At 42.2% G+C, this 24,677-nt stretch overlaps 1 long non-coding RNA gene across 1 annotated transcript in view; it reads left to right on the top strand.

Moving 5' to 3' along the window:
- The first annotated feature begins 4,526 nt into the window (after positions 1-4,526).
- The window catches only part of LOC123247206, a 36,268-nt gene continuing 16,117 nt past the window's right edge, over positions 4,527-24,677 (top strand). The window contains exon 1 of the long non-coding RNA XR_006506137.1: positions 4,527-4,623. This is a non-coding gene — a long non-coding RNA (uncharacterized LOC123247206). The remainder of the gene's footprint in view (positions 4,624-24,677) is intronic.

Consider the following 24,677-nt stretch of genomic DNA (forward strand, 5'->3'; position numbering starts at 1 on the left):
AATATTGTCAGTCAATAAATCACTCAGTACTCTCTGGATAATGTAGTGTTACTGTATCTTGAACTTATATATTGCCTTGTATTCTAAATGATCTCTTTATGTGTGTGTGTATGTGTGTGTGTGTGCATGCTCACATGCCTGTGTGTTTGATCTCCCTAATTAGATTGTTTTCCCAGTTAGATGAGAAATTTAGATAAAAAGCTTCTTGAGGATAGGAAGTACTTTCATGATATACTTGTGCCATTTTGATTTTTTAAAATTTCTTTAAACTTTTAAACTTAAAAATTTTTTTAAACTTTAAACTTTGATAATAGGTTTGAAGGTGTATGGGTTGTTCAGGGAGGATTAGCTCCTCTGATTCAAGGATTTGCTGAGTCCTTTTTAGGGCTTTTCATCCCTTTGGTGTCTACCTTTCATCCAACTCTTACCTGTGACTACCGGAAACTCTATATCCTGTGCCACAGTCATAATCTGATAAAACTGTCTAGGTAGATCAGGTTGAGGATAACATTGGTGAGTTAGGGGGCTATCGACCCCAACCACGTGAAGACTTTCCCCGGTGGAATGGGCAGATGAGAACAATTGGTCTCTACAGTCATGAAAGCAATGGGGGTAGGTACTATGGAGTGCTTAAAGCTTGGTTGGACAAAGAAGAAGCTAAGGTCATCCACTGCATCCAACCCATTGATGTTTGTCAAGGCAACTTTTTATTGTCTTGACTTTTGTCCTGCAACTGGACGTTGATGACTCTGGAAGAACGAGTGAGGCCGAGGACTTTGTGCAATTCAGTCTTGCTTTAAATCACTTGCAAGTCAAGGCATCACCCCATGACGTCATTGGTCCTTTTCAAAAATGAAGAACAATAACAGGCTTGTGGATATGGTAGAAATAGTCTGTAAATAGTATTTAAACTTGTTATTTTACCACATTTTTTCCCACAATACCCTTCTCTCTCTAAGAGCATCCTAAGCCACAAAACATATATAAATTCAAATAAAGTGGTATTATTTCCAGCTCAGAGCCAGGTTTCCCTGAAGAGGACAAATCCCCAGCATGGTTATGGCCCTGTTGCCATATTTGTTACAGTACTCTCCTTTATATAGTAAACTCTTTATGGGCAAGACCTTTTTATTTTTTGTCTTTGTAAACTCAGTCCCTGTCATTGTGCCTAGCACATAGACATTGAAGAAATGTGGCTCCATTAGAAGAATTATTGTCTCATATGGGTCTGTGGTTTTTATCCCTATAGGGAATTCCTGCTCTGACACTCCCTTTACCTCCACGTGGACAGGTTAGCATCTGGTACAGAGAGATGGGGTGCCTTTCCTCTAGACATATCTGCAGTAGATGTCACAGGTGAAGTGGGAAACATTTTCAAGGCTTACTCTCTATTATCTATTGCTGACCCGCAGTTGACTCTCATAGCATGGCCCTGTGAAATAGATAATTTGGTTATTTTGATTTTACAAATAAAGAATTTGAAGATCAGAGAATTTGAGTGACTTGTCCTTTAGGGGAAAATGGTAATAATATAGATTACATTTTAATTTGGAGAGTCTCTTGTTAAATAGTAACTAGTTGTGCCATAAGAGATGACAAATAAAATGATCAAAAAAATCTGGAAAGACTTCTATGAAGTGATGCAAAGTGAAGTGAGGAGAACCAGGAGAATGTTGTACACAGTAACCATAAGAATGTATCATGATCAATGATAATTATTATCGACAAGGCAAAGGATCCAGGGCAACTCCAGAGGATTCATGACAAAACGAATATCCACTGCCATAGAAGCAGCAGCAGGAGTCTGAATTCAATTTGAGACATAGATTTTTTTTACTGTGTTTCCTCCAATAATTTCTCTCTAGTGTAAGCAATATGTGTCTTCTTTCACAACATGATGAACATGTAAATATATATTATATGATAATATAGGTATGATCTCTATGACCTGCCTTCTGGGGAAGGAGGGATGGATGGGAAGGAAAGAGAGAACATGGATTACAAAATATCAGAAAGTGAATATTGAAAAATCATATTGACATAATCTGGAAAAAATGTATTATAATTTTTTTAAAAAGCCATTTAATAGCACACCTCTGCTTATGTCTACACAAATAAAGGACATCCCCTGTGATACATCCTTGAGGACAGGAACTGTTTTGATTTTTTTTTTTTTAATCTTTGTAACTCTATAGTCTTAAAAGAGGAAGCAGATTGGCATACTGGAGCCAGCCTTAGAGTCAAGAAAACTGAGTTCAAGGCCCACTGCTGTCCTAGGCTGGTTGTGTGAGGTGTAAATCATGTAAAACACTCTGCGCACCAGCAAACTCACAAAGACTCTTCTGCAGACCAGCTGAGCATTGGTAAGTGGGAACTTTTCCCTATACTAAGGGAAATTACAGGTTTAATTTATTTAAAAGCCTTAAGGGATTTTTTGGAGGGGATTTGGGATATTGGCATAGTATCTTACTCATTCATAAATATGCTTAATTAAATTAAACTCAAACCCAGGTCTCCTAGGCATTGCTCCCCCGAAATATATAAATGCTAGTTATTATTATTTAGCTATGAGAAGCCTTTGGGATACCGCAAGAGGCAGACGGGCCATAGCCCACTGGCCGGTCCCTCATCTTTGTCCTTGGACCCTCAAAGCTTCAATCCCCACCCTAGTCCCTGGAGAACCCAGGTTTCCCTTCCGGTCCAGGTCCTTTGAGGCTGGCTGGAGAGTGAAGAAGCAGCCACACTGTAGCTGGTTCATTTGACTAGTTTAGCCTGTTGAGTCATCAGAGCTAATCTTTGTGGTGCCTGGAATCCTCTTCTTCATATTACTGTAACTGTTACATCTTTGAGATCCAACACCATTAAGACATTGGCAGAATCTGTTTCAACTTTATTATCCTGAAAGTCTCTTCTCAATCCTTCCCTCATGAGAGAAAGCACTGGAGAAAGGAACCATTTTTATGGTTAATTACCAGAACCCCTATTACTTCAGGAGGGGACAGATTTTGAGGGTCATTTGTAAGAAAAGCTGTCAGGGGAAATAGCTTTGACCCAGCTAACCAATCAACCAACTAACCAACTAACTGGTCAGTGGCCAGGCCAGACCTAGCCTTGTAGGAAAATCCTTAGCTCCTCTCATGTTAAGACTATGGGAATCCTGGTACTACCAGAGCTGGGAGAAGCTAGAAAACTTGCTGGGGTGGAGGATTGGTACTGTCTCAGCTCTCATGACTCATTATTTTACAAAATATTCTCTGGTGAAGAGAAAGCTGTCACAGGAACAGACTATGTAAGAAGCTAGAAAAACTTGTGATCAAGATTCTACTACTCTGTGCCCACACTGTTAGAGTGAACCTCTTCATTAGCCTTTATGGGGCAGAGCATGGCAAGGCTGTCTCCCATCAGGCTCCCAAGGTACAACTAGACCCAGAATAAGCATCTATAAGCCTATTTAGTTAAAGAGTCTTTCACTTCTGCATTGAGGCGAGCCCCATCCAGAGAGGGCTATGGCTTTGACTAGTCTGCCATTCTGTGATGCTGCAATAATTGAATAAAATTGTTGCAGAACCCTCCAAATATTTTAAATCTATAAATGCTAGCTAATATTATTATTGCTTACAATACTTGACTAGAATGTTAACTCCATGAGGGCAGGAGCTAGATCTTATGTTTCCCTTGGACACTTTCCAGTGCTTTGTATAGGGGCACACAATGAGTACCAAATAAATGTGTCTCCTTTACCAGACCTTGGGGTATGGAGGAGGGGAGGGAGTTGGGAAGCAGAGGCCAGCACACTGTTAGTCTAAGGGCTATCCAATATCCACACCATCCCCATATCTGGTTTGGTCCAAACTGATCCAACAAGTTAGGATAGAACTCTGGGCCTGGAGTCAGGAAGACTTGAGTTCAAATGAGACCTCAGATACGTAATAGCTCTGTGAACCTGGGCAAATCACTTAACCCTCTTTGCCTCAGTTTACTCACTTGTAAAATGGGCTGGAGAGGAAACAGCAAACCACTTCAGAATCTTTGTCAAGAAAACCCCAAATAGGGTCAAGAAAAGTCCAGCACCACTGAAAAAAAAATACAGAACAATAAAAACAAAAATCGAAAATCTGTGCCTGTCTTCCAGGTGCTTACATTCCACTCGTGGGGCACTGTGAGTGCAGAGCGTGCGGAGGAGGTAGGGGGTCAGTGGCTCCTGGCTGGCGGTCTTCCAGGAGGCGTGCAGAGGGTTGTCCCGGTGTGCGGGCTCTGTGCCTCGGTGGCGTGCGCTGGGGCTAGCCCGGGACTCCGCCCCGGTGCCTGCAGGTGGGCAGGGCAGGGCAGGGCTGCGCTGCGCTGAGCCGCGCTGGCTGCGCTCCCGGCAGCTTCTTGGCTTCTGGCCGGGCCGGGCTCGGGCTCGGGCTCTAGCTCGTTCCCTAGCTCACTCGCTTGTTCGGCGGCTGGGCTGGGCTCCGGGCTGCGGGGCGGTGCCGGGACAGGAAGCGGAAAGCAGCAGCGGAGCGGCAGCGGCAGGGCTGCGCGGAGCCTCTGCACGGAGCCCAGCGCAGGCCGCAGAGCCGGGGGGCTGCAGGGCGCCGAGACCCCGCGCCGGGGGCGTCCGCACCCGCCGGGACCCAGGTGAGCCCCGGGGAAGGCCGAAAGGGACTGGGCCGGGGAGCTGAGCTGCGAGCTGAGCCTGGGAGCGGACCTCCCAGGGGAGACGCCCCCCACTCGGGGACCCCGCATCTCTCCGCAGCACCCCTCCATCCCCGGGACTGCGCTCCTGCCCTCTTTCCGGGCTCGGGGCCCAATTCTCCCTTCTCCCTGCCGGGAACCCCTCCCGACTGCGCTGGCTAGCGGACCCCGCCCCATTTCTCTCTTCCCTTGACCCTGGGAACCCCGCTTCCCTCCGGTCTCCCGACAGATGTGCCCTCCTTTCCCGCCGCACCCTTCTCCCCTACTCCGCAGCCTCACATCAGTATATGGTGCCGGGATGCCCTTCCAAGCCCCAGGACGCCCCTCTTCTTCCTCCCTTCCCACATTTTGGGGGGCAGGGGCGTTCGGGAGAGTCTACTCCAAAGCGCAATTTTCGGGGCGTCTGGAGCGCGGTGGAACGGGAGCCTGTTTCCCGTCCTTGACCGCATCCCAAGCGGCTTATCCGCTGCAGCGGGTCCCAGGGAGGCCCTGGGTGGCCGGCCAAGGCTAGGTCTTGGCCGCACTGGGGCCGCCCTGGACCTCCGAGAGGAGGGGAACAAAGATCCCCGAGGCTTCCCCTGCTCAGGGCTAGGAGCCTGGGCTGGAACATCAGCCTGTGACCTCGGAGCTGCCCAGTCCCGGGCCGGAGCTTTTCCTATTTTCCCACCTTCCTTATATAACTGAGGCAGCCCTGAAGGCCCAGCCGGCTGAGTCCCGCTGCGCTTCAGGGAGCAACAGGCAGGTAGGAGTTTACTTTCAAAAAACGCCGGAGTGGAGCAGAAATGGGCTGGCAGAGACGCAGCGCCGAAACCCCTCTTCGGAGGAGAATGTCTGTTCACGCCGGGGCAGAGGCAGCCGCAGGATGGGACCTCATTTCCTTCCCGAGCCTTTGAACTGCCCCAAGAAACGAGTCTAGTAAAGAAGTGTAAAGGAAGCATTATAAAATTTTAAACGCGTTGGGCTGGGGAGCCTAGAGTTCCTTAGGAAATAGGGCCTGGCTGTCCTGGAATCCTACTCGGCTCCCTTTCCCGGCTCACACACTCCTCCCCCTACCCCCTTGGTGTGTGTGTATTGGGGGGCGGGGGCAGTTTTTCAAGTTTTACCTTGGTGTCCCCAACACTTAGCGCAACGGCGTGCGCACGTAGTAGGTGCTTACATGCTTTTTGAACCGAATTAATTCGCTGCTTGCGTTCTCGATCTGCAAACTAGGCAGAATCTTTACTTAGTGAGAATGGGAGGTGGTACATTTAGCCCCTAGTTAGAAGGTGTTAGCATGCATATTATGGCGTTTTTTGCTAGCTGCATACGAATGGTCTGTATATTTTTAGCTCGGCTTTTGAAAAGCAAGTAAGCTGTAAAGAATCTGGCGTTTTCACCGACATGTTTATAAATTTTGCTGGGGCTGCTGAAAAATATTATAACTTGTGCCACTAATCAACAATGCTAATTAGCGTTCTCTTTCCAAAGGGTGGGTTGTTTGATTACACGTCTCGTAAGAGTCTTTAAGTGAAATGGCAGAAACTGTCTGAATCGAGGGAGGCATAATTAGCCATTTTATGTAACCACTAATTAGAGTTTTTAGGGTTGAATTAAGTCAATGTGATATAGTTGGGGCTTTGATTTGTGGGAGGAAACTGCTTTATTTTACAGTTCAAAGAAACAACACACTCGACATAATCCATTTGTGTAGCCTTCCCAGATTTGGGGTGCTACTCGGTGTAATTAGAAAATGATGGAGGTGGTGTTTTCTCCATGATGATGATGGGGGACCAGTGGGCTGATTCTTAATTTGAAAGCAAAATGTGGTTAAGCGTTTTGTGACTGCTACGTTTGGAGGCATCATTTGCCAGCAAAAGATACTCAGTCCTTCGTGGGATTTGGATTTCTCTGGGCCATAATAAGAAGAGTAAGTCACAGAATGGTAAACCTAAATTTTGGACCCCCAAGGGGGAAAAACAACAACAATTAAAGTGGTCTGGTCTTGTCTAATTGCAAAATAAAAGGCTCTTTAGATCAGTGCCCAGCTATCCCTTACCCCCTCACACTCCCACCTCTGACCCCCTTATAATTGAGAGCCTGCTGGGGGGCACGTTTGTACCCCCAGGGCAGGAGATGAAACCGAAGAAGGAAGAACTTATAGCTTGGCTATCCACCTGTTAGTCTAGGAGCTTCTCTTATGAGTGTGATATTGCTACAGAATTTCTAATGAAAGTAATTGAATTAGGCCAGTGAAAGTGTCATTTCCGGTAGGGTTGCTTTTAGGGTGAGAGGGAAAGGGGGCAAGCCAACTGCCCCTAAGGGCAGGTTTGACCTTCTGGGGATGGACTTTCTATCAGAGATCTCCCCTTCACTAGCCTGAATGTGTTACCGAGGGCACATGTATGTTTCCTTGCTGTCCGTTTCAATTCTTGTCATCATTATCAACTCCTCCTATGCGGAGGGAGCCCTCGCTGGGTCGGACACCCTAGGGAGTTGGCTACAAAAGAAATGGGCATGGAAGGAGAGGGGGAGGGGGAGCTAGGAGGCATGGAAGGAGAAGGGGGAGGGGAGAGCACACCTGAATAAAAATCGTGCTACAAATAAAAATAACTCTACCCCAAACACAAAAACAGAAGCCGAACCACTTCACAGCTGTTCAAACACACGAACCCCAGTGATAAAGGTATTGCAGAAGGCATCACAGGGACTGGACCCTAGAGAGATTGAGCTGGTGGAGGGAGCTGAAATCTGTATTTCAATGGAGGTAGGAGAAGCCTGCCATTTCCTTTACATGTGACCAGTGGCAGAGAAGCATTCATTTAAGGTGGTTACAGAGGAGCGACTTGAATTCTTGAATATACAATAAGCAATGTTGAACATTGTTACCAAGCTAGGGGAGGCAAGCCCTCTGCTAGAGTAGAAAGTTTTTAAGTTTTTGGTAAAGCTCAAACCTGGGTTCAAATCCAGATCTTTGGGGGAAGGAAGTGGGGGAATCATTTTGTTTCTTGGCTCCCTGGACTCAGTTTTCTCATCTGTAAAAAGAGGGGGTTGGATATTGTGATCCCAAATAGCCTTTCCAATTCCAGATCATATGGGCTGTCTGTATACTTTTAGCAAAATTCTGTCTGTCTGTCCTCCCAATATGCTTTCTAATTTTCTCCCTGGTTCTCTGACTCCCTTCTGTCTCTCCTTTTTCTCACCTTCAACCCTCAAACCCCCTGAATTCATTATCCTGACATTAGGAGTGCAAAAGAAGAGCACAAAGGAATAGATAAGAGAAAAAATACATTTAAATGAATGTTATAGTATGCAGGTAGTTTACTAAATTGGAAGCTTTGTGAGAGCAGAGGCTGCCTTACCCTACTGTCTCCTCTCTAGCTTAATATTTGTCAAATGAAAATTTCAATTAAACTTTAAAATTGCATGATAGTAGATAGTACTCCCTAGGGAAACATATAAGCTTTTGCTGTCATGAATAGGGAGGTTAATTAACCTCTGAAAACCTCAGAGGCAGCTAAGTAGTTCAGTGGATAGAACACCAAGCTTACAGTCAAGAACTGAATTCAAATTCATCCTCCAACACTTACTAGTTATGTGACCCTGGGCAAGTAACTTAACCCTGTCTACCTCAGTTTCTTCATTTGTAAAAATAAATTAGAGAAGGGAATGGCAAACCACTCTATTTTCTTTGCCAAGAAAATCCCAAATGGAGCCAAGGAGAGTCAAACATGGCCCGAACAACTGAACAACAACAAAAGTGTTATATATACGTGTGTTTGTAAACACATTTGTCTGTTTATCTGTAAAATGAGTGGATGGACAAAATGGTTCCTAAAGTCTCTTTAATCTTTAAAGTTTTAGAAAACTTCTGTGCACATTGTACCCAGTTCATGCAGCCACAATATATCCACAGCCCCACCTAACTATGGTTGTCCTTTGGTTTATCAAAAGGATGTTTTTGGCTTTAAAGCTTATGTAAGACACATTCTTTTAGATAGATGATAATAATCTTAATTTTTATGATGGCAAAATGGTAAAATAATTAAAAAATTCAAGTTGTATTCCCATAGAAAAGATTGTTTTAACTCCAAGATTTAGGGGAAGCCCACAAAATATGGCTAGCTTTTTCAAATTACGTATTTAAAGGAGAATACTCCTATTCGATGCCTTGATGGATATGTAATTTTGTTGAGGAAATATCCTCCTTTCCACAGATGAAGATTAACCCCTTCATTTTATACACAAGGAAAATGGGTTCTCAAAAGGTGAAGGGATTTGTTTAAGATCCCATGGTAGTAAAGAATGCAGAGCTACATAGCCCAGCCTCTCTAAAGCTATCATTTTCTCTCCTCCTTTTCTTCCTCTACCATTCTTAGCTAGCTGTGCCTTTCTAGAAATCTTCCTAGAGCATACACCCAGTAGTACCCCACTGGCTTTCCATTTCTTTTAATATTTCAGGTACCAAAGCACTTGGACCATCCATCCCTTGTCCTGTATTCTTTCCATTACTTTGAGAATAGTAGATCTCCTCAGTAATGTGCTGTGTTAAAAGGAGTCAGACTTTGGGCGCTGTGGGTGGGAAAAGTAAAACTTACTTGAAGGTCAGGGGGAAGCCAGGCTTTTACAGTATTTATCATGTGTAAATAATTGGTGGCACACTACCACTGATTTATGTCCACGGATGATCTTTCCACTGGGTTCCATTTGGGTTATTTTAAATTTTGATTGTTCTGATATTGTATGATTTGCAGCCATGTAGCTTCACTGAGGGAATGCTGGCATTAAAGAGATGGACTTTTGCAGTGTCCAACAGTTTGAGGACATTGAAAAGACTTTCTCTCAAATATAGTTCAGCTTATCTCTTCCTTCTACTGAATTATGTGCTTGATACATCATAGACAGGTGGCAACTTGTGTGTGTGTGTGTGTGTGTGTGTGTGTTCAGAGCCCACATACACACACAAAGTTGTATATATAAATAAAGTATATAAATATATGTATTTATATTTCTGGGAGGAGACCTTAGAGATCATCTAGTTAACTCCCTCTTTGTACAGATGAGGAAACTGAGGCCCAAAGACATTAAACGAGTTAAATAATAAGTAGCAGAATCAGGATTTGAACTCTGGACATCTGACTCTAAATTTAGCGTTTTTTTCCCCACTGTACAATAAGATATGTTCTTTTTTGACAACAATCATCTTGGGTTCTTAAAGACTATGTGAGCAGAGGGTCTGCCCTGTTGGAGAGCCTTTGAGTTTGGCCCCAACACTAGATTCCCTGTTTTGAAGGACCAGCTTCAAGAAGTTGAGGAGGCTCACCACCCGTGCGATGGCTCCATGTGACTACTCACAGATTAATTTGACAGACTCCCTGTCTAGCAACGTATCATACCGTAGTCGGGGCATTTTGTATTTTTTTCATCCATTTCATCACAAGCAGCAATGGGGGAAAGGAGAATGTCTTTCACGTTTCTATGGATTTCTTTAAAGAGCCATCATCGTGTCCTGGGGTTCAATACCGCTTGTACGAAATCATCTGTGATTAGGAGCATTTGGAGAACTGCAGTATGAACAGGGTTTAGACTTTGGTCAGGGCTTCTTCCTCCATGACATGCAATTAACTATTAAGGACAGTTGGGGGTGGAAAGAAAACCAGTAATAACTGCTCAAAAGAACTTCCAAGGAGCAGTACTGTATCCTAAATTGTTGTACTGAGAAATCATCCACAGGAGAGCGTGAGACATTCCTAGGCTATTGCTTGACTTTTAAAAATTCAGTCTGTGGTTTTGTGTGTTCATCCCAAGATAGATAGACCCCCTTTACAACCTAGCCAAATAGAAACTCTTTATTCATAAAGGAACCTCCATTTTTCAGCCCATATTTTTTTCTTGTATTTATTTTTATTTTTTTTCTAGATTCCATTTTACAGACAGGGAGTCTGTCAAATAAATGTTGATACAATTTTTAATAATCATTTTCTTACGTTTTGCAATCTTTGTTCTTTTCTCCCTGCTGCTCTTCCCCCTTCCCCAAGAGGGCAGATAATATGACATAGTCTGTGTGTTATCATACAGGAACTATTTTCATGGTCATCACTTTGTGAAAGAAGACATAGAGCGTTTACACAAGAGAAAATGTAAGGACATTGCCAGTAACAGTTAAGTCATTCACAGTTGACCGTCATACACTATTGTTGTTGCTGTGTGTGTACAATGTTCTCCCGGTTCTGCTCCCTTCATGTAAGTCTTTCCAGGATCTTGTTCATCATTTCTTATGGAGCAATAGTATTTCTTTAATTTTTTTTTTTTATTTTAAACCCTTAACTTCTGTGTATTGACTTATAGGTGGAAGACTGGTAAGGGTAGGCAATGGGGGTCAAGTGACTTGCCCAGGGTCACACAGTTGGGAAAAGTGTCTGAGGCCGGATTTGAACCTAGGACCTCTCGTCTCTAGGCCTGACTCTCAATCCACTGAGCTACCCAGCTGCCCCAGGAGCAATAGTATTTCATTACAGTCATTTACAACCTATTCAACCATTCCCTAATAGATAGATATTCAACCATATTTTTGTCTTTTAAAAACATTTTTTTAAACCCTTACCTTCCATCTTAGAATCCATACTGTGTATTGGTTTCAAAGCAGAAGAGTGGTAAGGGCTAGGCAATGGAAGTTAAGTGACTTGCCCAGGGTCATAGAACTGGGAAGTGTCTGAGGAAAAATTTGAACCCAGGACCTCCCATCTCTAGTTCTGAATCTCAATCCCCTGAGCTACCCAGCTGCCTTCTATTTTTATCTTTTCATTATGATGAAAGCTACTTCATTTTTGTTGTTGTTATTTCCATAATTTATTATACTCCTCCCTAGGGATTTCAACTAATGGCAAGGGTTCTTAACCCAGTATCAGTGTCCATGAACTCTTTCTTTAAAAAAAAAAAAGTTTTGATCATTGTATTTCCATATATTTGGTCTCTTTTGCAATTCTCTGTATTTAATCTTATGCATTTAAAAACATTATTCCGGGAAGGCATCTATAGACTATACAAGACTGTCAGAGGAGACTATGACTCAAAAAAGAAAAAAAGGTTAGGAACCTCTGACTTATCCTGTAAGTGCTACTCATCTCTGTTTCATAAAAGTGGATTAGAGGAGGAACTACTGAACTCTTTGCTTTGCAGTTAATAAAAGGCAAGAAGGTCCTTGCTGAGATGTTTACCTTTTGGTTCCGGAATCTAAATGGATATTATCAAGATAGATATAGATGGTATATGTCTCTCCAGATACCACTGTGGATAGAAGTGGCTATACTATCTGAAAATTGATATGCCTAAGGATTACCATGAGGCTCTTTGTACACTAAATATTCCCTGCAGTGCCTGAAAGGAGGAGGGCTCTCAAGGCTTAGTTCGTGAGCAAACATTGATTAAGTACTTGCTATGTGCCAGGCACCACGCTAAGTTCCGGGGATATAAAAGAAGGTAAAAGTCGGTCCCTGCTCTGGAAGAGCTCACGATCTGATGTGTTCTCAAAGAGCTCACAACTTTGAACCAAGAAGACAGATGCAGGATAAATTGGAGCTAATCTACTGAGGAAAGGTCCTAGCCTTAAAGAAGAGAGAGGAAAGGCTGCTTGTAAAAGGGCTGGTTTTAGTGGAGACTTGAAGCAAGTCAGGGAAGGCAGGAGGTAGGGATGAGCAAGGAGAGAATTTCAGGCATGATGGACAACAAGGGAAAATATCCAGAGTTTGGGAGATGAAATAATCTTGTTCAAGGAACAACAAGGAGGTCAATGCTACTGGATCAGAGAATGTGGAGGGAAGTAAGGAATAAAAACACTGGAAAGGTGAAGGGAAAGGGCAATTTATAAAGGGATTTGAACTTCAGAGGATTTTCTATTCAAAAGTTAATAGAGAGGACAGCTGGGTAGCTCAGTGGATTGAGAGTCAGGCCTAGAGACGGGAGGTCCTAGGTTCAAATTCGGCCTCAGACACTTCCCAGCTGTGTGACCCTGGGCAAGTCACTTGACCCCCATTGCCCACCCTTACCGCTCTTCCACCTAGGAGCTAATACACAGAAGTTAAGGATAAAAAAAAAAAAAAGTTAATAGAGAGGCAGCCAAGTGGCTCAGTGGATAGAAGGCTAAGTGTGGAGAAGGGAGGTCCTGGGTTCAAATGTGGTCTCAAACACTTCCTAACTTTGTGACCCTGGGCAAGTTGCTTAACCCCCATTGGCTAACCCTTATCAGTCTTCTGCCTTGGAACTAATACATGGTATTAATTCTAAGACGGATGGTAAGGGTTTTGTTTCTTTTTAATTAAAAAAGAATAAAAGGACTTGGCAACAGATTGGATGATAGGGTGTGAGAGAGAGTGAGGGGTCAAGAAATAACACCCCAATCACATTCCCAAGCCTAGTTGACTTGAAGAATGATGGTATCCACCACAGTAATAGGCAAGTTAGGAAGAGGGAAGGGTTTTGGGAAAAAGCTAAGGAATTCTTTTCAAATGTGTTGTGGTTAAGATGTCTATGGGATCTGCAGTCTGAGATATCCAATAGACAATTGGAAGATGCAGGTCTGGAGGTTAGGAGAGAGAGTTTGGGCTAGAAATATGAGAATGATTAGCATAGAGATAAGGTTTGAATCAATGAGAGATGATGAGATCATTCAGTGAAATCATAGAGAAGGAGAAGGGACCCAGGACATGCCCTGGAGGACACCCAGTTTTGAGCTGTGGCATAGATCAAGATTCAGCAAAAAAGACTGAGGAGTAGTCCGACTGTGGAAAATGCAAGATCTGTGGACTTTAGATATTAAAAATATATGAAGTAGATATCATTGTGTAAGATTTAGAAAGTGAATTATTATTTTTTGGCAAGACTAGTAAGGGGAGAACCATAGACATGTTTTTAGGCATAAAGGAAGCAAACAACTAATAAACAGGGAGAGGCTAAAGTGGGAATGGAGATGATAGAGGAGACCAATCTGCTGGAAAAAGTCAGGATGGATGAGATCATCTAGCACTTAGCACAATGCCTAGCATATAGGCGCTTAATAAATGTTTATTTATTGAGTGATCGTTTGTGCACAAAGAGAGTTTTCCCTTGGTCTGGAGAAGGGCCACCTCTTTATGTGAGACAGGAATAAGTAGGAGTAGCTATTAGGGGAAGACTTATGTGTGATTTGAGATGAGGAGGAGGGGAGAAGAAAAATTTCTCAACAAATAACCTCAATTTTTTTTTTCAGTAAAATATGAGGCGAGGCTCTTAGTGGAAAGGGTGTGTAGAGGAAGAGTTATGGGAGGTTTGAGGAGCAATGAAAAGATTTGAAAAAGCCTCTGAAATGAATGGAATAATGACTCAGTTTGTTATTGTTTGGTGGTGTCCAACTCTTCTTGATGTCTTTTGGGGGTTTCTTGGCAAAGACGTTAGAGTGGTTTCCATTTCCTTCTCCAGCTCATTTTACAGATGAGGGAACTGAGGTAAATAGGGTTAAGTGACTTGCCTAGGATCCCACAGCTAGGAAGTGTCTAAGTCCAGATTTGAACTCAGGAATGTAAGTCTTCCTGATTGCAGGACTGGCACTCTGTCCAGTGTTTCAACCAGCTAGCTGCACTTGTGACTCAATTAGGAAGGTGTCAGAAGATTGCTTTGCAGCAGTGAGGGTCCAGTTGAGACTATGTAACACTGACTTGTAGTGGACCTGAGCAGTGGGGTTGTGTAATATTCTCCAGCTTTGTTCAGTAGCATGAGAGTAGAAGCAAAAGCAACAGCTGGAGAGGGTTATCCAACGCTGAGGTTTCTGGGGCAAGATTGGTGGCAGGATAAAGGGGCAAAGGACTTGAGAGATGGATGGGGGTAGAGACAAGCAGTTTCCCTAAGAGATCAAGATGGAGAAGGGAGCAGAGCATCCTCAGCACAGGGGGAATAGTCTGGGAAAGAACTGAAGAAGTAGAGAGATTGGAGGATGAAGAACTGACTTTGGGGTTGTAAGACTAAGAGAGAGGTAGCATATTCTTGTAACTGTGTGTTGTATTTATGGTGATGGACGGGAGGACTCTAGTCCATTTTTACTTGGGAAAATAGGCAGGAAGTATCTGGAATTTAAATTTTTGCCAGTTGATGTGAGACCGTCCCTTAAGATGAAGCTTTCTTGGTTTAGCTTTCCTATGTGACCTTGAGTAAGTCATTGCACTTGGGCCTTGAGATCTAAGTGATGTCAGGTTCTAAAGTGGTCTAGAGTCAAGTAATAGAAGCAAAATTGTGCTGGAGTCAGCTCCTACTGGTAGTCTCAGGGGAGCCTATTGTTAAAATTTCAGAGTGTGTATTTATACTTTAGAAAGAGGTACCCAGCAAATCAGGCCTTGGATTAGTGTTTTGTTGATTCCCTAGACTTAAGAAGGTAACAGAGAAAATGTTAACAATGCAGATTAAACTTGAAAACATGTCCCTTTTTTTGGAGAGCTGGTTGTTAAACATTTAGCAGCATACTCCTGCATACAAGGGATACTGTATTTATCCAGAAGACCTGGGTTCTAATTCTGCCACTAACTACCTTTGAAATCTGTGGCAGACAGGGATAGTTAAATGGAAACTCCCAATCTTGGGGTAATAGGAACTGAGTTTCAATCTTGTCTCTGTTATTTTACTATCTGTATAACCTTGGGCAAGTCACTTTTTGGGTCTCAGGTTTCTCTTCTATAAAATGTTTCAGTTGTTTCAGTTGTATCTGACTCTTCATGACCCCATTTGGGATTTCCCTAGAAAAGATCCTGGAATAGTTACTTATTTCCTTCTCCAGCTCGCTTTACAGATGAAGAAACTGAGGCAAATAGAGTTAAGTGACCTGCCCAAGGTCACACAGGTAGTGTCTGAGGCCAGATTTTAACTCAGCAAGATGAACCTTCCTGACTCTAGATTTGGCACTCTCTCCACTGGCCATCTCTATAAAATAGGGAGATTGAATTAGGTGATCTCAGGCTAAATGAATGGTCCCTTGATCTTGGGCAAATGGCCTCTGTTTACACCCTCAGTAAAAAGGAATAGATTGGATGAGATCATCTCCAAGGGCTTTTTAGCCCTAACATTCTATCATTTATAGCTTAAGTTTTCATAATTTTATGATTCTAAAATCCAGCCATTTCCAGTGTTTACTGAGGCTGTCATAAAGCCATCTTCTGAGTCCTACTTCCTCCCTTCCCTGCCCTTCCTGCTATCCATCATCCTGTTAATATATGTAAGGATGTTAAACAGTGAGCTCCTTGAGGGCAAGACCTCTCTTTTGCCTTTCTTTTTATCCCCAGGGCTTGACACAATGCTCTGGCACATAGTAGGTGCTTCATATAAATGCTTGTTGATTTGACAAAGAGTTCTCCCTCATTGCTTTATTTTATTTCCCAATAATCTCTGTCTCCTGCTACTGGGAGCTTTGTTAAGGATACAACAAATTATCTCTTAAATATCACAATTGCAATAATAACCTTCAGGGCACACTTCCTGCCAAGTACAGCTGACCTCTGGTCCTGATTCTCAAACCTATTTTTAATAAATGAACCTGAGATTTTATGGATTTAGGGCTGTCTTTACCTTCCTTACTTTTCCTTAATTTATAGTCGGATTTAATTAGTTTGCAGTTTAGGACTGCTCTGCATTTTTCTCACAAAGCCCCTGTAAATTCTTTGCAGAGGAATGGTATGGTTTTTTTGTTTGTTTGTTTGTTTGTTTTTAAACCCTTACCTTCCATCTCGGAGTCAATACTGTGTATTGGCTCCAAGACAGAAGAGTGGTAAGGGTAGGCAATGGGGGTCAAGTGACTTGCCCAGGGTCACACAGCTGTGAAGTGTCTGAGGCCAGATTTGAAACCAGGACCTCCCATCTCTAGGCCTGGTTCTCAATCCACTGAGCCCCCAGGAATGGTATGTTAGAGGAAACTGCCTTAGCAGCTGCATTGAGTTTGGGGGTCTTTTGACTTGAGCTGGCCCAGGCCTGACTGAGGGAAAGGAGGGAAGGGAATGATCTTTTTTTTTTTTTTAATTACCTTTCATCTTAGAATACCAAGTTATAGCTACTATAGATACTAAGTATAGGTTCCAAGGCAGAAAAGCTGTGAGGACTGGGCATTTGGGGTTAAGTGACTTGCCTAGGGTCACACAGGGAGCAATCATTTTTAAGTGCTGTATACTATATGTGCTAGGCATTGCGTTAAGTACTTTCTCATTTGATTATCATAACAATCCTTTCAGATAGGTGCGATTTTTCTCCCTGTTTTCTAATTGAGGAAACTGAGGTAGATAGAGGTTAAGTAAATGACTTGCCCTTTGGTCACACTACTAATAAGTATCTGAAACTGGATTTGAACTCAGTTCTTTTTGACTCCAGGTCAGGACTCTATCCATTTTGTCACCTAACTGTCCTAGTAGATGGTGGAAAGGGATGGGAAGGGGAAATGAATGAATGAATGAACTTTCTTTAAAGGTTTACTCCCAGCCCTACATTACTGAGCTCTGAGAATACAAATGCAAAAATCATAAATAATCCTTGCCCTTTAGGAGACTGCATTATAATAGATGGAAACCACAAGGATTGGAGAGTAGTAATCTGGGAGCACTGCTTTGGCTTGGAAAGTCGAGAGGGGGGCAGGTTGAACAAAGTACTAAAAGGATTCCATCCTAGAGTAAGAGCCCATTTAAACTGATGAAATCAGAGAATGAAATGAATAACTAGGTGACCCAGTGGGTAGAGTCTTGAGTCAGGAAGACTCATCTTCCTGAGTTCAAATCTGGCCTCAGATACTTACTAGCTGTGTGCCCTGGGCTAGGTTCTTCATCCTGTTTGCCTCAGTTTCCTCCTCTGTAAAATGAGCTGGAAAAGGAAATGGCTAAACCGCTCCAGTATTTCTGCCGAGAAAACTCCAAATGGAATCACCAAGAGTCATACGTGACTAAAACGATGACTTAATTATATGGATAGATAACAGACAAGTTGCTCTTTATACTCAAAAAAGCACAAAGAACATCTCTACTTTGTTATTCTTTTACAAGGATGAACATGATCTTCATTCCAACTTAATGGATTTTGAACCTGGCTGGCTAGGATTAGCCAATTACTTTGTGTTCTCTATAAAACAAGGTTCTCTGGAGGAGAGGTTTGGATCCAGGGCTGGTGCACTAGTAAACATTTTAACAACTGGCTCTCAAAAAAACAAAATGAACACTGGGCATATTTTTAAACTTACTCTGATTATTGTCATTTTCTTAGGCCTTTACAATCAATAAACCAATAAATCAAGCTCAAATTTGTTGTCTTTGCCAATTTCCAAGATGTAAGTGCTCACTCTGAAAATTTAACAATTGGCTCTAGTGGATTTGAACTGATTCCAGCATCCCATTGCCTGGATCCTTTTGGCAGTCTGCTGAAGCCTATAGATTCCTCTGAATAATGTTTTAAAATATATCAAAATAAAGTGCACAGGATTACAAAGAATGATGACTATTTTGAAATACAGTTTTTTATTTGAAAATTTTTAGTTAATTAATTCATTAATTTAGTATATTTTTCCATGGTTACATGAATCATATTCTTTCCCTCCCCACCTTCCAACCTCTTCCCGTAGCCAATGAGCAATTGCACTGGGTTTTTTGTGTGTCATTGATCAAGACTTATTTCCATATTATTAATATTTGCATTAGGGTGATTGCTTAGAGTCTATATCCCCAATCATATCCCCATCGAACCATGTGATCAAGCAGTTGTTTTCCTTCTGTGTTTCTACTCCCACAGTTCTTTTTCTGGATGTGAATAGTGTTCTTTCTCATAAATCCCCTCAGAATTGTCCTGGATCATTGCATTGCTGCTTATAGAGAAGTTCATTACATTTTTGAAATACAGTTCTGAAAATATTTTAAAATAAGTTCTGGGATACCAGATTAAGCTCCTGTTCTAGGGAGTCAGGAGTGAAAAGAGGCAGCTCTGTAAAGTGTGAATTTTGATAGCAGAAAAGATAACTGGCTATAGAAGAAAAACCTCGTCCTTGAGAGTAAATCATCCCTCTCTTGTAGGAAGGTTGGGATTTCTTTTTCATCTGCCCAGTCTGCCTAACTTTGACCATAACATTTTTTAAATAATAAATTAAAATTTTTTCCATATTACGTATTGACAAATTGTTAATATTCATTTTCTGACATCTTGAAATCCATGTTTTCTCCTTCCTTCCCACCCCTCCTTTCTCCCCAGGAAAGCAGGTAATATCATATAGGTTGTACATATGCTATAATATAATACATATTTCCCTGTTAGTCATGTTGTGAAATAAGATGCATATTGTTTACATTAGAGAAAATTTCATGGAAAAAATAAAGCAAAGAAGGGCATGTTTCAAACTGTGTTCGGACTCCCTGTCTGTTCTTCAGTGGCAGTGGATAGCATTTTTTGTTGTGAGCCCTTTGCAGTTGTCCTGGATCCTTGTCTTGTTTTAAATACTTAAATCATTTGCAATTGATCATCATAAATTATTGTCGTTACTGTGTACAACATTCTTCTGGTTCTGCACATGTCACTTTGCATCACTTCATAGAAGTCTTTCCAGGCTTTTTTGTGATCATCTTGTTTGTCATTTCTTATGGCACGATAGTATTCCATTACAATCATGTATACAACTTGTTGAGCCATTCCCCAATCGATGGACATCCCTTTGGTTTCCTGTTCTTTGCCACCACAAAATTGGCCATAGCATATTGCAGCTGAACTCTTTGTCCACACCCAGAAGGGAAGAGACCCAGACAATTGAGGGCATTAGACAGGAAGAGCTTCATGAGTCCAGAGGGTTAGTTATCCCTCAGTATTAACATTTGAGCTATTTAAAACGGGCCCACAGAACCCAGTAGAGCTTACTAGTGGAGATGTGATATCCAGTGGAGCAGCCTAAGGAGACGACATGGAGGAAGTTTGGACTGAATGTTATTGAGATGAGAGATCCCTGGGCCATGAGTGTTTTCTACAAATCTTCCTATCTGCTGGTGTCCTCTGCCTGCCCATTCTTCCCACTACTGTTGAGTGCATTTTTGATAGAATATGTTCCAGGTTTATGGGAATAGTGTTTTGTACCTATATTCTATGGTAGTTTCTACCCACTGGAAACCTGGATTCCTGCCCTGGCTCTCCTAGATCCAACACATAAGCAAAAGCTTTATATTGCTGGGGCCTCGGATTCCTTGCCACTTCCTGGCTGTCTTCCTGCCATATCTTGTTTGTAATTTGTATCCCCCAGTGCTTAGCATGGTTCACTCAATTTATCTGTCTTCTTTCTATTTACCATTTTACTTTTTCTCTTTATTTCTTGCTATGTGATAGAGTTAATACCATTTCTTTAAACTAATGGGTTAACTACTAGAGGCAAATGAACCAGTATTAGGAATTAGGAATTAGGTCTGTATTAGGAATACAGACCCACTGACTATATAGTATCGTCTCTGAAGACTCCTGAAAGAGAAGAAACAACACAGAGAAGTGTTGTTCAGTCCTTCCTTTTTGAAGAGGACTGATGATATCATGGGGTGATGTCTTGACTTGCAAGTGAATTGGATTTAAGGGAGGTGGAACTACACAAAGTCCTCAGCCTCCCTCTTTCTTCCAGAGCCATAGAAGTTCAGTGGCAAGGCAGAAGTCAGGATGACTGGTGAAAGCTTGGAATACAGTGGATGACCTTGGCCCCTTTGATATCTAAGCAACCTCTAGATGCCCCACAGCACCTTTGCTAAGGCAACCTTTAACAGCTGTTGGAACAAATTGTTCTCTTCTGCCCATTCCACCTGGGAAAGTCTTCACACGCTTAGGGTAGACACTCCCTAACTCATTGAAAAGTAGTTTAGCCCATCTGCCAAGATGGTTTACTGGGTTGTGGCTCTGCACATGCTACAGCTTCTTAGAGTCACGGGTGAGAATTGGGTGAAAGGTGGTACCGAGATAAGTATATGCAAAATAAATGTGGTACCCTTTCAGGGGACTCTACCATTCCCTATTATTCATATTCTATTATATTATTCATATAATTATTCCTATTCATAGTTGCATTTTTGAGATGCTAGAAGGCCAGATCCCCTACGTTCAAGTTCCTCCAGGTCAGGGACTATTTCATATTTGTCTTTGTTTTATTGCCTAGCATAATGTCTGGTACACAGTAAGTGTTCAATAGATACATGTTGTATTGAAGTATACTTCACATACTTAGATGATAGGCAGAGGAAGGTTGACAGAGAAGTGTCAGAGAAACAGGAGAAATAGAAAAAAAGCAATGTCACAGAAACCAAGGGAGAGGGCAGCTAGGTGAAGCAATGGATAGAGAACCAGACCTGGAAGTGGGAGGTCCTGGGTTCAAATGTGGACTCGGATATTTCTTAGCTGTGTGACCCTAAGCAAGTCACTTAACCCTAATTGCTTTCCCCCTACTGTTCTTCTGCCTTGAAAACTATACACAGTGTCGATTCTAAGACAACATGGTAAGGGTTTAAAAAGAAAATTGAGACCAGAGGGGGTGGGTGAGTGGCAAGGAGAGAGAGAGAAAGACAGACAGACAGACTGACAGACAGACAGAGAGAGGAAGAGAGAAGAAGAAGGAGAAGGAATAAAGAGAAACTAAGGGAAGCAAAAGCAACCAGAAGGGCATGGCCAGCACAATAATGTCAGTGCCACAATTCTGTCAAAGATTGCAGAAAGATGGTCTAAGAAGAGACTACTAGATTTAGTGGTTAGTTTTTGTTTTTTAACCCTTATCACTTTGTATCTTAGAATCAATTTTATGTATTGGTTCCAAGACAAAAGAGAGGTAAGGGCTAGGCAATGAAGGTTAAATGTCTTGCCCAGGGTCACACAGCTAGGAAGTGTCCGGGGGCAGATTTCAACCGAACCGTTCCAACTGTAGGTCTGGCTCTCTATCCACTTGAGCCACCCATCTGCCCCAGATTTGGGAGTTAAAAAGTCATTTGTGAGTAAAGTGGTGACAGCATAAACCAAGATGGGGAAGGGGTGGTGGTGATGAGCCCCCTATCCAGGTGTGAGTAAATAGTGAGTGCTGCAATAAAGGACATTCTGGAGCAGAGACTAGTCCAGATTCCCATCTCTAATTCTTCTCCCCTGCTCCCTCAAAGATGGAATCGGTGATTCTTTTCAGACAACTTTCACAGATATTTTCTTATTTCTCATTATAATTTTATTTATATACTTATATGTAATTATAATTTCTTATTATATTCACAACATCCTCATAATATTGTGAAGAAGCAGTATCGCAGTGTTATAGACAGACACAGGGAAGGGATTTATCTAGGCCCATACAGTTAAGAACCCAGGCCTTCTAAATCTTAGGACCTGGCTCTTTCCCATTGGTAATATGAATAATTGATGTGTTTCGCATTTGAAAATGTGCAGAGAGCACTCTACTCAAATTAATCACATTATTCAAACTTCATTATACTAGGAGGTAGCTGCTAGGACATAATTTTTCCCATTTTACAAATGAGGCAACTGAGACTGAGTGGTCAATTGACTTGCCAGTTATCAGAGTATTATCCATGGTATTTGTAGAACCCAAGTCTTCCTACCTCAAAGTACAGCCCTCAGGTTACTATACCTTGATGACTTGAAAACAAATGATTAGAAATAGAGCCAAGAAAAGGGAAATCTATTCTGGAGGAGAAGAAAAGAAACAATAACTGCTCTTATCTCCTAGAAGCTCCCCCTCCCTTTTATTTAGGGAAATATATCTATGTAGATAAATATAAACTAGGTAATTGGGGACCAATATGGGAGAAAAGGAAGAATTTTAAAAAGGCCTTGGATAGAAGAGAATTGAGTGTAAATTTGTAATATACAAAAATACTTGTAATAAATACGACTTGGGCAATTCTTTACCTCTAATACTCCTTTCAGATACTTGGCCTCAGTGTTCTCTTCTGTAAAATGAGGACAAAATGGTCTCACTGGACTCCGATTCCTTCTAGCCCTAAGCCTGTGATCCTTTGATGCCCAAAAGTAGAGTGGAGAAGGGAAGGAGTGTTAGATATGGGGGACAACCTATGCAAAGGCCCAGAAATGGATATATATATATAAAAGCCAGGAGGCCAGTTTGGCCAGACCACAAAAGTCTATGAATAATGTCTAATAAATTTGGAAAGGAAGATTACAGGCGATTGAGAATGCCTTTATAAGGCTAAATAAAGGAAGTTTTTTTTTGTTTTGTTTTTCTAGATAATAGGAAGCCACTGGAACTTTTTGAGTATGGAGGTGTCATAGTTGGACCTATGCTATAGGTATATGCATTTGGTATCTGTAAAGAAGTTAGATTGGAGAGAGAAAAGACAAGAGGCAGGAGAGCAATAAGGATACTTTCACAGAAATTCATGAGAGGTTTTTGGGGAAGACAATGTGAATGGAGAAAAGAGAACTGACATAGAAGTAATCCAGAGAGAGTGGATGAGACTTGACAACCAATTGAGTATGGGGAATTAGGAAGAGTGAGGAGTTGGGGATGGATGATCCCCTGGGCCGAAGGATTATGGTGACTCCATAAAATCAGGGCATTTCAGAAGGGAGGGTCGGTTTTAGGGTGGGGGGGGAGTTTCCATTTTGGACATATAGATCTGAGATGCTTATAGGAGAGGTCTAATACACAATGGATGTTAGAGACCTAGAGCTTAGGAGGCAGATGTGGGAATCATTTGCAGAGAGATGATTTTGAGCCCACAGGAGCTGATGAGATCACTGAGAGAGGGAGAAAAGAAGAGGCTCCAGGACAGACAGTTAAAGAGAAAGACACGAGCCCTTTGTTTCTGTGAATTTCCCATCAGAAGTGATGTATTTTAGAAACAAGAAGTTGTACACACGGTTCAAATATCTCAGAAAGTGTTTGCTAATTTATAGAACTTGTATAGACAGTTGGATAAAGTGAGACAAGGCTGCTTCCAGAGTCATAGGTGGCAGCCAGAGTCTGGGCAGCTTTTCTCTATTTCCTCTGTATCTGCTTGGCCCCAGGTTTGCAGTCTATTTTCCCTGACACGTAGCTCATTGCAGTTGTCTCTGCTCTTCCATCTCCCATATGGAGCTCCGGACAGGAGCTGTGTTATGTTTGGATACTGATGTAAGGAAAGCAGATGACAGATGGAACATGGTTCCAGTGTGGTGAGATGCAGGGAAGGAAGCAGGCTTATGGATTTCAGAGGGTGGGTTCTTTCCTTTTCCAAGAATTCAAGAGCTTTAGAATTTTGTAGCACTGACTGAGAGAATGATCTGGGCACAGTTTTTCAAAGGTTAGTAAAACTGGCCTAGGGTGTACTTGGGACATTTTTTGTTCTCAAAACTGCCTCACTGGGCATGGATAGAACAGGAGAGAGGTAGCCTGGGGGGAAAATGCTGTATTTGGAGCCAGAGGACCAGAGTTCAAATATCAGTTCCACCCTTTTAGTACCTATGTGACTGTGGGCATTTTACTAGAAGCATTTATTGATTGAAGACTCTGTGGCCAACACTATGCTAGGTGTGTGGCAAGCAAAGGTTTTTGGTTTTTAAAAAAAAAGACAATTCTTGCCTTCAATTAGCTTCCATTTGATTGGGTGGATACAACTTACAAAGTTAAGCACATATGATAGAATCTGAGGGAGAAAGAACTAACAATGAGAAGAACCAACCTGCATTTAGCCTCAAATACTACTACTACTACTACTACTACTACTACTACTACTACTACTACTANACTACTACTACTACTACTACTACTACTACTACTACTACTACTACTACTACTACTACTTCTCCTTCTCCACCTCCTCCACTTCCTCCACCTCCACCTCCTCCACCTCCTCCACCTTCTCCTCCTCCTTCTCCACCTCCTCCTCCTCCTCCTCTTCCTCTTCTTCGTCCTTCTCCTCCTCCTCTTCCTTCTCTTCCTCCTCCTCCTTCTCCTTCTCCTTCTTCTTCCTTCTTCCTTCTTCCTAAAGTGTCACTCACAACATTCCCAAGTACAGGACAAACTGGAT

This window comes from Gracilinanus agilis, chromosome 4 (assembly GCF_016433145.1).
Source record: "Gracilinanus agilis isolate LMUSP501 chromosome 4, AgileGrace, whole genome shotgun sequence".
In the NCBI taxonomy this organism is placed as follows: domain Eukaryota; kingdom Metazoa; phylum Chordata; class Mammalia; order Didelphimorphia; family Didelphidae; genus Gracilinanus; species Gracilinanus agilis.